The sequence below is a fragment of the Protopterus annectens genome, chromosome 4.part0, assembly GCF_019279795.1.
Source record: "Protopterus annectens isolate FY-2018-M chromosome 4.part0, PAN1.0, whole genome shotgun sequence".
In the NCBI taxonomy this organism is placed as follows: Eukaryota; Metazoa; Chordata; order Ceratodontiformes; family Protopteridae; genus Protopterus; species Protopterus annectens.
This window is the reverse complement of record NC_056733.1, coordinates 1,546,063,793-1,546,080,839: the sequence shown is the minus strand read 5'-3', so window position 1 is coordinate 1,546,080,839 and position 17,047 is coordinate 1,546,063,793.

Below are 17,047 nucleotides of genomic sequence, written 5' to 3'. Positions count from 1 at the left end.
GACAGCAATAAAAGCAGAAAAGTGATACTTAATCACTCCAAAGTCACTCTTTTGTCTCTCTGCTGCTGTACACTATGCAGAACACCTGGAAGGCACTTGCTGAGCAGAATACAAGCGTAAAAACTACGCAAATGCGTTTTTTATAGCAGGGAAGTGAAAGAGATAGAAATTAGCCCTAAATGGCCAATAAACTACTGTTTGACTGTTGATGCAGACTGGCAGGTATCTGAGTCCAACATCAGTTCTGAAAATATGGAACATTATAATTTCTCATTAAATTTTGCCCTATGGTTTCATGCATACACCTACCTGTGCTTCCACTAGAAGAAGCATGTTTGGTCCCTTATGTGGTTCATAGACCAAACCTGGACATACCTTCCCAGCCCTAAGGGCAAAGCATTTGGGCAAATCAAAAATTTATGAGGTAAAAATTATCGTGCACTAGGCACATTTTAAAAGTATTGCTGATATACACACAGAAGGTAATGCAATGAACTGTTTTGCTTTGCCATGCATTTTAAGTCTTTTAAGTATGACATGTGGATGTATACTTTCATGTAGTGACTGTAGTACTCAGTGATGTCATCTAAACAAATACAATTGCAAAGGAGCAGAGCAAAATGACTTAAATGTATGGGCAGTCACAAGATTTGAAGACAGTCTACATATGCGATATAATGAGTACCTTATAGCAATTATCATGACAAATGGGTAAATCATGACACTGAAGTGTTAACATAGCATATATCTATCCTGAATTAAATCAGAATCAGAACTGTTTCTATGCCTGTACTTATTTGTACAAAGGTTGGCATGGAGCACTACTACTGTTAATATCATTTCTAAGTTCAAAACCAAAGGAAATAATTACTTATGCACTGATGCTGTACCATCAGTCACACAAATGAGCTTGTTAGCTGTTCACTTCAGGAAGCAGTTTGGAGCAAGTTAAAATAATGATGTCACTGGCTTATATTTCTAGTGCATGTTCTAATTATTTACTGTAGATAAGATATGATCAGTTCACTGTAATGCTGTCTAAATGGTACATTATATAAATTATTTTTTGAACTTTAACACATTAGGCTTGCAAATGATATACAATGGTGTAGGACCTTTGCGCACATACTTGCTGAGTGGTATTTAATAGTGTACTTTCATATGTTTGACCTGTATGTTTTGTATTTACTTTGTACATTGTTCAGACATGAGGAAAAATTGACAATCACACATCAAATGATGAAGATTTGCAAGCAGTCTTCCTGAGCTGAACAGTCAGGAATGCTTGGTTGTCAATTTGCTGTTTCATAACTGTGATTATCATCAAAACACTATTACGTGAAACAACCATACCTCACTCTCACTACCACAGTGGCCATCATTAAAGAATGTATAACTTATTTAAGCAATTAAGAGGACTGTTAAAGTCCAACAAGGCCAATTATCCAGTCAAGATATCCTCACAAGCTAAAAACAACCACAAGGCCTTCTACAGCTCTGTCTGTAACCTCAACGGCAGCACACACCAGTGTGCCGAACTGGTAGCCAGTGATGCCACCTTCACTGAGCAAAGTGATGTACTGAATCTGCTGGTTGATAAATTCAGTTCTAACTTCATCCCCCACTCCTTCCCTGCCTCCTCCTATGAATTACCTACTAGCATACCTCTCCCAACTATTAGTAGGGAGCAGGTCCTGATTCCACTTGCTAAAGCCAAAACTACAGCCTCAGTGGGCACCAAAAATGTCACAAGATGCCTCCTAAAACAGCTTGACACATGACTTATCAGGACCACTTGAGTCATTTTTCAACTATATCTTCAAAAGAAGCTTTTTACCATGAGAATGGAGGACTGCAATGTTTATACCACTTCATAAGGGTGGACGATAAACTGACCCAGAAACTACAGACCCATTAGCCTGACTAGTCTAATATGTAAAGCAGTCAAATAAATTATCATGGAAATGATCAACAAAGACACAGGCAATCTTCAGACACTGAACTCAACCCAGTTTCACTTTGTCAAGGGAAGTCGATACCTACTAAACCTGGTGGTCTTATTTAAGAAGGTCATAAAGGCAATGGATGAGAGGAAAATGGTGCATACCACCATTCTGGACCTTGCTAAAGTGTTCAGTAATGTACCCCATTTGGGTATAGTGGACAAACTCACCAAACTGGGCATAAACCCCTACTAACCCTGCTTGATTGCCAGCTGGCTCACAGAAAGGAATCAGGAAGTCAGGACCAGTGATACCACCTCCACCAGGAGACCTATCACTAGAGGGATACCTCAGAGCTTTGACTGCTTCTATTTGGCATGTACTTCTCAGAGCTAAAAGCTAATTCCAAAAGCCTTTGGCTGACCAAGTTCACAGATAACTGTAAATTGGGAGTTATCATAGATTCCCTCATGAACCAAACATCTTACAAGAGGGTCTAGCACAGACAAGTGATTGGTACCTAAATCACGGACTAAAACTCAATGCCAAGAAATGCATTATAGTTTCATTTGGGAAAACTGCTATCCAGGTTAATTACTCCATCAGTAAGACACCCCTAAGAGATGACCCAGAAGTCAAGGATCTGGGAACATTTATAGACAGTAAGTTGGCGTCTGACCAGCATGTAACCAAGGTAGTAAGAAAATCATTCTATGTTGCCCTACTTATAAATAAGGGCATGGCATCCAGGTCCAAGGAAGTCATATTGCCACTTTATAAAGGCCTTTTCAGAGCAGTCATTGTGAATAATATCCCCTTCAGCATGTACTTGTCCAAACATATGCAACAGTCGGAATACCCATAAAGCTTTCTTACCAGAAGAATCCAGGGTATAAACACATTGTCCTATAATCGCCTTAAAGTCCCATGTCTGTATTCAGTCTCCATCAGTTTCCTGAGAGGAGATCTATGCCTCACATATAAGGCATCTTCAGATCCAGCACTGATGGAACTTTTCACATCCATAAAACAAACAGCATCACAACCACTAGATGTAAGGATTTAAATTATACTTGTGACATTCATAGGTCATGTTGGCAAGATGGATACATATCTCAGAGGATCTCTGTGCTCTGGAACAGGCTCCCCATCAAAGTGAAGCAGAGTGCATCCCTAACCGTATTTAAGTATAACCTAGACCAATGAATAGGAAACCTGAAATTTACCCAGAATCCCTTCTGCATATCTCTGAAAACAGAGGTGGACAGCAACAATGCCCAAATTAACATATCCACCCCCCACATAACCTTTAGAAACTTCCTAACTAGCATACTCCCTTTTAATAAATGTCCATGATACATAAAGACACAATCGTGTTGGGTTGTATGGCTTGGCTTATAAAGGCTGTTGTGGTCATTAGCCTAGTATGAACCAGTATGTAATTAATTGTGATCAACACATTTCTCATTTTTTCTGCTTGTCAAGATACATTCCTTTTCACCCAGTCCTGTGATGCACACTATCTACTGTGGTCATCCTAACAAGATATCCTCAAAAGCTATCAGTATCTCAGACTTAAAGTCAGAATTGTCCTGTGGTGCTTCTATTTGACATAGTGTACTGTAGATTGTATAACTAGACAAGTAAGTGGTTTGAATACAGCAGTGAAGGACTAGTGTGTGTGTGTGTGTGTGTGTGTGTGTGTGTGTGTGTGTGTGTGTGTGTGTGTGTGTGTGTGCGTGTGTGCGTGTGTGTGTGTGTGTGTGTGCTTCGAGTGTCAGGTAGAAATGGCTTCAACAACAAATCTGGTGTGTATTCCTCCACTCAGGAGAGACAGTAACACGGGTGTGGGGGGGATTCCCATCAATTTCTTCCAATATTAGCTCAAACATCTTCTCTACAACCCACTGAGGCCATCCTTTTAAATATGCACTACTTCACGCATGGAATCAAACTTGCCCTGCAGTGCTTGCAGATGTTACTGTATACTCTAGACTGTATAACTCAATAGGTAGGTAGTTTACATCCAGCAGTGACTGACTAGTGTGTGTGTGTGTGTGTGTGTGTGTGTGTGTGTGTGTGTGTGTGTGTGTGTGTGTGTGTGTGTGTGTGTGCGTGTGTATGTGTGTGTGTGTGTGTGTGTGTGTGTGTGTGTGTGTGTGTGTGTGTGTGTGTGTGTGTGTGTGTGTGTGCTTCAAGTGTCAGGTAGAAATGGCTTCAACAACAGATCTGGTGTGTATTCCTCCACTCAGGAGAGACAGTAACACGTGGGGGGCGGGGGGATTCCCATCAATTTCTTCCAATATTAGCTCAAACATCTTCTCTACAACCCACTGAGGTCATCCTTTCAAATATGCAATACTTCACTCATGGAATCAAACTTGTCCTGCAGTGCTTGCACATGTTACTGTATACTCTAGACTGTATAACTCAATAGGTAGGTAGTTTACATCCAGCAGTGACTGACTAGTGTGTGTGTGTGTGTGTGTGTGTGTGTGTGTGTGTGTGTGTGTGTGTGTGTGTGTGTGTGTGTGTGTTGGGTAGGAATGGATTGACCCACAAAGCTGATGTGTAGCTTTACAGTGAGAGAGGGGCTCTCCCACCACATTCAGTGCATTTTAGTACATGAATCTGCATTGCCAACCAGTGGTGATGTCATCATTTCAAATGTGCGCTGTCTGACAGCTATAATCAAGCTTGCATGTGTGTGTGTTTCTGCAATCACAGGGATGACTGGATTACATAACACATTTGGTTATTTACATCTAATGTTATGCAACACAGGGACAAAAAGAGACAAATCTCACCACTCCGTCAGCCAATTTTAATTCACACAAATGCCTTGTACTACTATGATGATCAACTGTTGAAGAAAACCGCCAACTACTGTCCACACAGAAGCAAAAGAATCCAATGAACTCACTGGAACCAACTCCGAGTACAATAAAAGCCCGTAAACTGTCAACTTTATTAAGTGTTCACTTTACAATCCACTTTTCGTCAAGACACAGTTATTCAACTTCATCAGATACAAAAAAAGTACACAAATTAAAAGCATATTAAAGCAGTGAGTGTTATTTAAATTAAAACTCCCCTCCCATGTGACTTGAGTATGTATAGTCATTGGTTCTCCTCTCCCGACTAATCAATAAATTATTCAGTAGACAAGTATATTTATAATTAAAAACAAATGTATTATACTTAACCACATCTTGTCCGTTAATTTTTAAACTGTAAATGCTTAAAGTCTCCAAGCTTCCCTAAATCTACACGTGTACTTGTAGTTTAGTATGTGTTTCTTTATTACGCTGATTTGTAGTAAGCTCTCTACCATATTGTCATACAGTGTGTAGTCCGGTGATATGGCAGAACTCCGATTTTTTAAAAAATTGACTCTACAGCCGATACACTATAAATAAGCTGTCAGCTGTATCTGCCAAAAATATTGTCACACCCGGACTTTATGTTACACATTCACTTTCACTTTCTAGTGAATATTTACAATGTAAAAATTAAAAAAATTAAAAGAGACTTGAAGGAATATGAATTAGGTGTGGCCTACCCTAAACCACCACTCTCACAGGGGAACTTTTTACCAAATGAATGTTCCAGTAGTGTTGAACAGCAGGAACAAGAGCGAATACCTAGTAATAATATTAACCAACAACAAACTTTTCACCAGGTTGAAGGAAATGGCCCTGTAAGACTGAGCGAAAGAATAGCAGCTAACAACAATGTGAACAGTATTAATACTTCAAGTGCAGTTAATAACTCAAATTTTCAGAGGCGAACCTTGAACTTTGCTCCAGGAAGAGGGAAAGGCTACACAGGGAAGAACAGAATGAAGAAGAAATGACAATAAGTAATGGACTGAGTGTAAACCTAGCAGAAGAACAAAAGTGTCAAGTGTTGTGTAACGCTACTATGGACTTTAAAATTTTTAATTACTCAGACATTATAATTACGGATGACATGATAGAACTGTTGGCAAAAGGCCACACTTTTGTGCCTTTAACACATTTGAACATAGCAAGTATATTGATTGATTTAAAACTCTTTAGTCGTAAGTTGAATTTAGTAGCCTAAATGGGCGAACATTCAAATAACAAAAATGACTTATTTGTAGCTAGTGTATATAACCCCCCGTTACACCCATTAATTACACTGTTCAAACAAATCTGTGAATTAGATCTACTTAATTTGTCAGTTAGACATGAAACACAAAACAGGGTTAAGGGATGTAAACACAACATCAGCACAACTGACAGGGACAACTTGAGGTTTCTCTGCCAGGCACCTGTGCGATTTATGAAACCAGATAAAGGGGGTGGGATAGCCATAATGAATAATTCTGACTACAATAAAAGAATGTTGGAAATTTTTGAGACACGGACATACATAGAAGTCTCAAGGAATGAATAGAACGTGGCATATAGAAGAATTAGAACTTTTATAGAGGATTTATACATAGAAGCAAAAAATGACAAATCAATATACAATTACTTGATTCAACCAGCACCTAGGATTCCAATTCTATTTGGCATCCCAAAGGTACATAAAAGTGTGGACAGCCCCCCAATGCATCCGTTGGTGGACGGGAGACATAGTATAACCTACTCATGTGCAAAAGTAGTGGACGATACTCTAAAGAAATATGTTACTTTGGAACCACAGATCTCAAAAGATTCATGGTCTTTTTTAGAAACAATAAATAAGTGTGTGTTTGATGAAGAACTCTTGTTCCTTACAATTGATGTGAAGGACCTTTATCCATCTATTCCCCATAGTTTAGGCATAGAGTGGGTATCTAATATGATGAGGCGACATGGGGCGCCAGTGTCAGAGATAAATTTAATAGAAGAACTTTTGGATATAGTTTTGTCATACAATTATGTAATGTTTGACAAGAAATTTTATCATCAAGAGATTGGTGTAGCAATGGGTTCCCCATGTGGGGCCAGTTTCACCAATTTAGTGATGGCAAACTGGGAAAGATTATATGTGTTAACACATCCCACCTTCTATGAACGTATTGGTCTTTACACACGATTCTTGGATGACATTTTTATTTTATTCAAGGGTAAAACAGAGGAACTAGAGAATATGATAGACTATTTCAACATGAGTACAAACTTCTTGAAGTTTACTCATACATTTAATAAGGATAAAATTGCATACTTGGATGTTGAGCTTAGCAAGGAATATCAGGCTAAGACATTTGTGATGAAAATCTACCATAAGGAAACATACTCAAATACATTCTTACAATTTTCAAGTTGTCACCCTCCACATCAGAAGAAGTCTGTAGTGAAGGGCCAACTTGTAAGAGCTGCTAGAATGGTTTCCAGAGACATAGACTTCGAGGAGGAATGTGACACATTGTACACATTTTTTACCCAGAGAGGTTATCCAGCCTCGTTAATACAAGATGTTTTGAGTGAAGTCTGACACAAAAGGAATAGGGGTATTTATACACCAATTTTGAAACACAATATACAGCAACAAGTGATGGTGAGAAACATTCAATCTACCTTTAGCCCTCTGTACTTTATTTGCACATATACATTAGATGCTAGTTCTGTAGTTAATATCATTAACAAGAACTGGGCAATTTTAACAGGGGATGTTAGGTTGAGAACCTTGATGCCAGAAAGACCAAAAGTGGTTTATAGAAGGGGTAGTAACCTCAAAGCCATTTTAGAGTCTGATCACATGAAAGTACACCCCAGGGCAGGAATGTATAAATGTAATATGTGCAGACATTGTAAATACATCAACTAGGGTAGAAATGTTCATATTAGAGACAAAACATTTAAAACTAAAGGTAGATTCAATTGCCAAAGCAAACAAGTTATATATCTAGTGCAGTGTAACCTATGTCAAGCGTTCTACATAGGAAAAACTGACAGAAGACTTTGCGAAATAATTTATGAACATTTATACTGCATTAGTGGATCCAAAGTAGAAAATGCACTAGCTAGACATGTTAAGGAGTTCGAGGGGCATAGTTTTAAATTTAGAGTGATCCAACAACTATACAGTGACGGTAGAGGTGGACCTGAATCACTGAGACTGGTGAAAAGTGAGCTAATATGGCAATTAAAATTAAATGCATGCCAACATCCAGGAATTAATGAATTTAGTTCCATTATGTGCATTTTACGCCTTAAGAATTTGCTTAGGTAACAGTGTTGTAATCTACATAGGTATAGGTTTGAGCACACTCAGTACCCAGACAATGATTTCAGAGTAAACACATAACTTGTTTGTCCATTTTAAGACATGCTACTAGTGGTAATATAATTACTAGAGTATTGTAAGGAAACATTGATGAGTAAGTTGATTATAGTCTTTATAGTAAACATAGTATTTATACTATTCATAGTATTCATTATCATCGACATGAAGTGGTTTAGCCACTGTTGTAGTCATCAGTGGCTAACACTTCACTAGCAATTATGTTGCATTAATAAGTGTTGCTAGTACCTTAGTAGTACAAGCGTTTGTATATCACTTCAACACTTTATTTCAGGTATGTCTCGCTATATGTTTTGAAGACATACTTTGTTGTTGAACTAGCAAGACATTGAAGAAACGTGGGATAAATAGTGTAACTCGCTTTGTATCACATAGTTTAGATATATATAGAAAAAATCCTTTAGGTAATATACGAAAGAATATGTATACATACCATTTTTTACTCTTTATTAAAAAACTTGGTCACTCAACATTTTATTAGCTTTTAACCCATTGGGCTTTATTTTACATAGTTTTCCAACACTAAGTAAGCTTTAAACTTTTTTATGATATAGGCATAGTAGTAGAAGACTAGATGTGAGAAGATTTCACTTTGAACATTCCCACGCTGTTATACATTGTAAATATTCACTAGAAAGTGAAAGTGAATGTGTAACATAAAGTCTGGGTGTGACAATATTTTTGGCAGATACAGCTGACAGCTTATTTATAGTGTATCGGCTGTAGAGTCAATTTTTAAAAAAAATCGGAGTTCTGCCATATCACCGGACTACACACTGTATGACAATATGGTAGAAAGCTTACTACAAATCAACGTAATAAAGAAACACATACTAAACTTCAAGTACACGTGTAGATTTTGGGAAGCATGGAGACTTTAAGCATTTACAGTTTAAAAATGAATGGACAAGATGTGGTTAAATATAATACATTTGTTTTTAATTATAAATATACTTGTCTACTGAATAATTTATTGATTAGTTGGGAGAGGAGAACCAATGACTATACATACTCAAGTCACATGGGAGGGGAGTTTTAATTTAAATAACACTCACTGCTTTAATATGCTTTTAATTTGTGTACTTTTTGTATCTGACGAAGTTGAGTAACGGTGTCTTGATGAAAAGTGGATTGTAAAGTGAACACTTAATAAAGTTGACAGTTTACGGGCTTTTATTGTACTCGGAGTTGGTTCCAGTGAGTTCATTGGATTCTTTTACTACTATGATGATGTCATGCCTTCAAATATGCTCTGTCTCACAGCTGTAGTACAACTTCTCCTGTGTAATATGCAGCTGACACAATATCCTGTAGCTTATGGACTTAGGTCAGTGCTCAAAATCAGAAATGAGTGAGTACTATGAGTAGGTATGACTCTAGTTCTAGGGATGAATGATGTTCCCCGCAATACTAATGTGTACATTTACAGTGTTAAATGCTTTGTCCATTACTTTCAGTCCCCTTTAGTCCATATGACTGCTTTGTACCACATTGATGATGTCATTCCTTTAAATATGTTCTGTCTCATAGTTGCAGTAAGACTTCATCTGCGGTGCATCTGATTAATACACAGTTCTGTGGATTGAGGACTTGCAAGGACAACATAATGTGAGTGTAGTGACATGTCACAGTGGCACATATAATATTGCATTAAATTCTTTCTACCCCTTTTAGGTCTAACAAAGACTTTTCAATGCATTGAGGATATCATGCCATTCAAATAGGTGTGCTGTGATCCTTGACGTGAGAATTTTCCTGCGGTACAGTGCATGCAGATAATACTGACTAATTTATTTAGTTATATTTATTGACATTAGATTACTGGGAAAGTCCAACTGGGAAGAAAACCATTTTCAGCAGAGGTCCAGGGAGAAAATCTCCAAATTATTACAAAACATTTTAAGAACAATAATTTTACAATCTTTAAAAATAAAACAAAAACATCTACAATTTTAAATAATTATAACAAATTAGACATACTATAAAACATTTTGTCTAAAAATCGATACAAAGTATATGACAATCATTTAATATTCAGAGAAATGTTAAACAGTTTGTAGAGAAATCAAAGATAAGTTAGTGTAATATAAATAGGAACTGCAATATGAAGTGTAGGCAAAACATTCTTATCTTATGGTATATTTATAGAGAAAGTCAGCGAAGAGAATTAGATACCAGTAAGGAAGTAAGTGAAGATGTGACAGTAAGGCGGTATAAGGATTGAAAAGGTTTTAGTCACGTGACAATGTTATATAAGGGATAGGATGTTTTTAAAACGTTGACTGATGATGCCTTTATTTTTATCGGCGAAAGTGCTAAGTCATGTTTTTAACTGTTTTAAATTGCAATTTTTTTATTAAATCTGGCTTCCATAGTTTAGTGGATGTTGTGCTGACTTCATTATCATTTTTTACTAGTTGGAGAGCACCTAGTGTGTTTAAGGAGTGGTTCTAACTGCTGACTATGTCAGGCAATGCTTATAGGCATTATTTATTTCACGAAAAATATTGATCTGTATTCAATGACTTAGTGCAAACATTTATATATACCTTCTATTATTTTGTTCACAAATAATATAGTGCTTTACAGGCAGTAACAGCTTACTCACCAGTTCCTGATATGTGCAATACTGAGACGTTATCACAAAGTGTGAGTGGACTTGTGTTATGATACGGTCTTTTGGTTTTGTGATGTGTAGTTGGTATTATAGTAGTCATTGCTGTACCTCCTTATGAGCATGCCAAGTATAATGATGTGGTAGATGTGCCCTGTTTTGGACAAAGCACATTAAATAATTAATGTTATAACATAGTATTTGTCATTTGTTTTTCTGTGATAAAAAGTAATGCAATTATCCTCTTTAAGGTTGGCTTTGCTGATGTCAGCACAATGGGGTTGCAGTCAGTGTACAGTTGGTGTATGTGAATGTGAAATGTAAATTTTCAAGAGTTCACTTAGTAAGACAACTATGTTTCACCTAGTTGTGATTTATGTTACTGTGCTGCCATATAGATATTACTAATGCATTTAACAAGGCTTGCGTCAGTGCTGAAAGTGATGTACAATGTGATTTTATACTGCATTCACAGATGTACTTTGATAGACTTTTGTTTTTTGATGTGTATGGCATGGCAACTGCAGCAGGAAAGGCACAAATAATATGATTACACTCAAACAAATGCATCATACTCAAATAATTATAACTTGACTGCTGATACATTTCCCCTATACCTGATGTCATTATAAAATACTGCTAGCATGTACGTTTGTTTGGCCTAAGTTTTATATGGGCTGCCTCTTCATTTGAGGTATTTCTAACACACATGCATACATCCTATGCATGGGATATATTGATATTCCTACACAACCATCGTGTTGGCAAGGGACTGACTGCACATGAGATTTGCCTAGATTTATGTGCATGCTAGTGTATGTCACATGACTATAGACCCTCATTTTGCAAACACATACATCTCACATCTGCTGTTGATAGACAACTATAAGTTTGGTTAGCACAAAATTGTTCTGTTGACATGCTGGTCATAACTAATACTATTATTGGAAGGATTTCAAAAGGTGTGCCAGATTCTGAATTAATTCTATTGTCTGAATGATTTCAAAAGGTGTGCCTGATAATTCTCAGTATTTCCAAATTTTTACAGGTGTGTACTTTGGCATTACAGCTTCATTACTGTTTCCTTTATACGTGTAAGGCAATGCAAAGGTTACAATTTATTAACCTGCATGTATATTCTAAAAATCTGTTAAGTGTTTGTAAATAATTTCCTTTGATTACTCTCACAGCATACATCACAATAGCAATGTATTACCATACATCTTCACCATGGGTGTAACTAGGCATACTAAGTGTACTCCAGTGAGTAATTTTTTTTCTGAGCATGACTCAGAGAATGTATAGTGGAAATAGTACATATATTTATAACTGTATAAACTATTGCAATAATGAACATTCCTGTACAAAACATGCTTTCCTAACTCAAATTTACCTATAAAACAGCATTTTTTATGGTGGCAAGTAGCAACAACTGACAATAAAATTCCCTTTCTGAAATGCATGAGGGCAGCAGTTTGAGAGTTGAGCACTTTTTTTTAAAAGATAGGTAGGTAGGTGGTAGATGCAACAGCATAAAGATTAGTACAAAATATACATTTATGGATACACCATTGATATGCACTACCTGCTGTATATGCAATATCTCCTAATGTATCTGCTTTCCTTGCCAGATGTTATCTCACATCATTTTACATGTATCACATTTCCTCCCTGTCTAATACTGTAGCTGTGTCCCTCTCTCCTCCTTTTTGTCTATATTTCCTTTTTATGTAGATGTGTTCCTGAGTGGACAGGATTACCTCTATAGTTATCAATAATTATAACTAGTAGTGTTTATATATATTAATATTTTTATATTTAAATATATACTCTAGCTATATCAAACTATACGCTACTCATTAAGCTCCCTTACCTCTTGATAATGTACTTCAAGTTGCCCCTATCTTGTATTGTGTCATCCATCCTCACTTACCAAGGTTCAGCTAATTTATAACCTGTTGTTTTTATTGTGAGCTCGAGTCTATCTGCACCTCACCAAGGCCATTAGCAGTTATTCTGGCCATGAACAGCTGCTGCTTAACATGTAGGGTTGTTTATATATGTTTATATTCAATGAGCACTGCTATCATAAACAAATTGAGGAGATGTAACATAACGTGCATATCATTGTTAATTTGAATCCCTGGGCAGGTTTGACCTATAGTAGTCATACCAAATAAATATAAAGTAGTAGAACGTCACCTGGCAGTATAAAAACTGTGTATGGGTTGTACTGAATAAACCAGACAATATGACAGAAATAGTCTCATATAGGTCATATTTAAATAAAACTGTAACTGCCTGGCAATAAAGCTCTAAATCCTGAACTGGTTGTGTTTACTCTGGTATTGTTGCATGGCATTTATTGTTGCATTCTCTGAATAGTAATAGGTTCATAGGTTCATAGGTTCATACTAGGCTATCTGCCCGAGGGCATTTACAAGCCTAGCCCATAGTTTTGTGGCTTACACCACCCCTTAGGTTTGGGGAACTATGCCCATTATTTTGCTGTGCCTCTGTCGAGCAGTGACACTGAGGTAATCCCTGGGGTATACTTGCGATCTCCCATCCATTGGTCAAGATTTCTCTTAAACAAAGCCAGCGAGGTGCTTTGCCTCACATATACCGGGATTTTGTTCCACAGCATAGGGAGTCTTTGGGTAATGAATCTATCCCTCCAGCACGTTCTATTAATGGCGTGTCAAGGTTTAGGTCTCCGCTCTTGTGGCTCTGATGGATCTAGATTTTTGAGGTGAAGCATGTACATCAAGTCAGGGTTTGATAATGCCTTGTATGTCAGGCACAGGTCACCCTGAGCAAGCGGTGGCGACTGAATAGAGTTGGAGTTCTTTCAGTCTGGCAGCATAGGTCAGATTTTTGAGACCCATAATCCTCTTGGTGAGGAACTTTTGTGGCCTCTCCAGCTGCTGCAAGTGTCGGGTCAGATACATTCTGAATGGGGCATTGTACTCAATCATTGGTCGGATGAGTGATGAATATAGGGAGACTATGACCTCTCTTGATCTAGATGTGAATCCCTTCATGATAAGGTGGGCAATGTAGAAGGTCTTCCTAACTATTTTTGCAACATGGGTGTCGAATGACAGACTGCTGTCAACCTGGGTCCCCAGGTCCCTAATAACCTCTTCTGTGCTCAGTGGATTTCCACCTATATGGTAGCTAGGGGTAACCTTGTTTTTCCCGAAGGGTATGACTATGCATTTTTTGGCATTTAACTTTAGGCCGTGGCTCTGGCACCAGTTATCCGTATCTGTGAGACCCTTCTGAAGGATATCTGTGTCAGATGTGTTTTCGACTTACGGCACCCAGTTTGCAGTCATCTGCAAACTTTGTCAGCCATAACCCTCCGTGTTTGCTTGTACTTCGGAAAAGTAGATGCCAAACAAGAGTGGGCCCAGGACTGAGCCCTGTGGGACACCACTTGAGACAGGCTTAGAGTCAGACATGGCACCGGCAACTCTGACCCTGTGGGTTCTGTCACTCAGCCAGTTTGCAACCCATCTTGTGATGTATGGGTTAACATTTAGGCTGATGAGTTTTTCAATGATACCCGAGTGGGGTATTGTGTCAAGGCCTTCGCCAGATCGAGGTAGGCTGTATGGACTGCCTTTCCCTCATCAATGGCCTTGGTGACTGTTTCAAAAGTCAACCAAGTTTAAAAGGCATGACCTGCCCTTGACAAAGCCAAACTGGGTTGGATCCAGAGTCTGCAAATTCCCTATGTCTTTATTTATGAGATCCATTATGATCCTCTCCATGGCTTTGCAGATAAGGCTTGTCAAGCTAATGGGTCGGTAATTTCCAGGGTCGGTGGAGGCACCGCCTTTGTGAAGTGGGACTACAGTCGCCAGCGCCACTCCTGGGCAGTGCGTATCCCGAGGTGAGGCTACGATTAAACAGCTGTCCTAACTGAGGATTTAATTCCTCGTTGAGTGCATGTAGCACACAGCCGGGACACCATCAGGTCCCATGGATGCTGTGTTTTTGCCTTTGAGGCGCCGTTCTCACTTGGGCATTAGAGATGTTTGGGGGTCTGCAATCTGTTGGTATAGATATCTCTCCTTTTGGGGGGGGGGGGGAAGTTTGCACTGAACCTGTCAGCCAGTATGTTGGCAATGTCTGTAGGATCAGTAATCTTCTCATCATTTTGAACTAATTCTGAGCATATCTGGGAGTTTCCTCCCAGGTTTCTAACATAGCTAAAGAAGGCCTTATGATTGTCTTTAGAGTCTTTAGCTATTCTTCTCTCAAAATTTGCTTTGGATGATTTTATGAGGGCTCTCAGCTTTTTACTTATAGTGATCAAAGGCGTCTTACCTTTCAAGGATTTTGCTCTATCATGTAGTAGCTTCCTCCTTTGTTGTAGAGTTTGTTTATGGCTGGGGTCCACCAGACTGGACGCTTGCCTTTGGTACAAAGAGTCTTTGTTTTGCTTGGGATTGCCTTATCCATGCAGTCCTGCAGGTGCTGGTAGAAGGCATTTGTAAGTGATTCAGCGGCTAGAGTACTGTTTTCCGCTCAGGGGCCTTAAAGGAGACCACACTAGTCTTTAGAAGTGCAAAGTCTGCTTTCGAAGTTCTTTACTGTGGTCTTTTTGTTTCAGGAGGGTGGGATGAGGACCTCCAGCGAGATTTGTTTGTGATCTGATCTCACCAGTGAGGGGTATACTTCTGGTGTTGAACATTTTGCTCCCATGTTCGTGATGATGAGATCAAGTATGTTTTCTCCTCTTGTGGGGATAGTGACTAGTTGTTCCATGGCATTTGAGTTTATGAATTCCAGGAACTTTTGGGCCAGGGTGTTTGGGCTTGAGTAGCATTCCCAGTCTATATTTGGGTAATTGAAGTCACCTAGTATGATGGTATTAGGGGATACATTTATTCCTGTTGTGTTAACCACTGTTACCCACACTGTGCTACATAAAAAAAAAATGTCTAGGAATGTTTGTATAAGACTGTTGTAAGTACAAGATCAGATTGTACAACCAAGAGACACATAGACAGAAAACACTAACGAAATAGACAGCAATATCCAAATAGCACACTCTGCTGAAACTTAAATTGTTGTATTTTTAGCAAACACGGCCATGGTTCGAATCCTGGGAGTGGTAGTAAACTGTATGCATAATCATAGCTCTCAACTGTACAGATTTTTTCAGAATGTCCAAATAGTTGGCCCATATGTTTTGCCTTTTCCTCTGTCACCTAGAAAATCAGTGGGATGATCTCAGAATTGTAGTCATTAAATAATGTCATGCATTTGGTTTTCAGCCCAAAAAACCTTCAGAAAATGTATATTAAAACAAATCCTGTCACTCTAGCAACTTTCCAAGTTTATGAGAGCAATATTCAAAATGTGTCCCAATTTGTACCCCCATGTTGTCAAGCTTTGTCCAGAGTGCGTGCATTAAGAGATTGAGAGGTATGTGCATAATATTAACTCAGAATCTGGGAATATGTATAGAAACTGTCAAGTAGTGTTAACCAACATTCCCTACATAGGTCTGTCAGATAAGAAAACTGTGCCTGCCAATAAAGATTTAAATCCTGGACTGGTAGTGTTTTCTCTGGTATTGTATCGCCTGACATGTAGCATTTTGTAACATCTGATATCAGAATAGTACTGTTGCGTCAACCACTGTTTCTCACACTGTGCTACATAAAAATATGTCTAGGAATGTCTGTATAAGACCGTTGTAATTACAGGTCAGATTGTACAACCAAGAGAGACTTAGACAGAAAACACAGAAGGAATAGACAGAAATATCCAAATAGCACACTCTGATGAAACTTAAATTGTTGTATTTTTAGCAGACAGAGCCATGGTTCGAATCCCCTCCACAGGTCTACCAGGTAAGAGATGTAGAATTTAGCTATAAGACAGTTGAAGTATACACTGCATACAAACATACCATTACCCAAACCAAGGCCATAAGTATTGTAATAAAACCTGTACAGTAATGATTAGAGCAATGATCATTAACGTTGTGAGTACATAATGACAACAAGCTCTCCTCAGCCCTCTTCCTTGACCTATCCAAGGCATTTGATATGGTAAATCAACAGCTACTCTTAAACACATTAAAATCACTCTCCATAGATAACCTAGCAATTACCTGGTTTCATTCTTAACGAAGTGACAGACAACAAGCTGTACTATGGAAGAAAAACCTATCGTCCCTTTTACCAGTCACCCTTGGAGTTCCACAGGG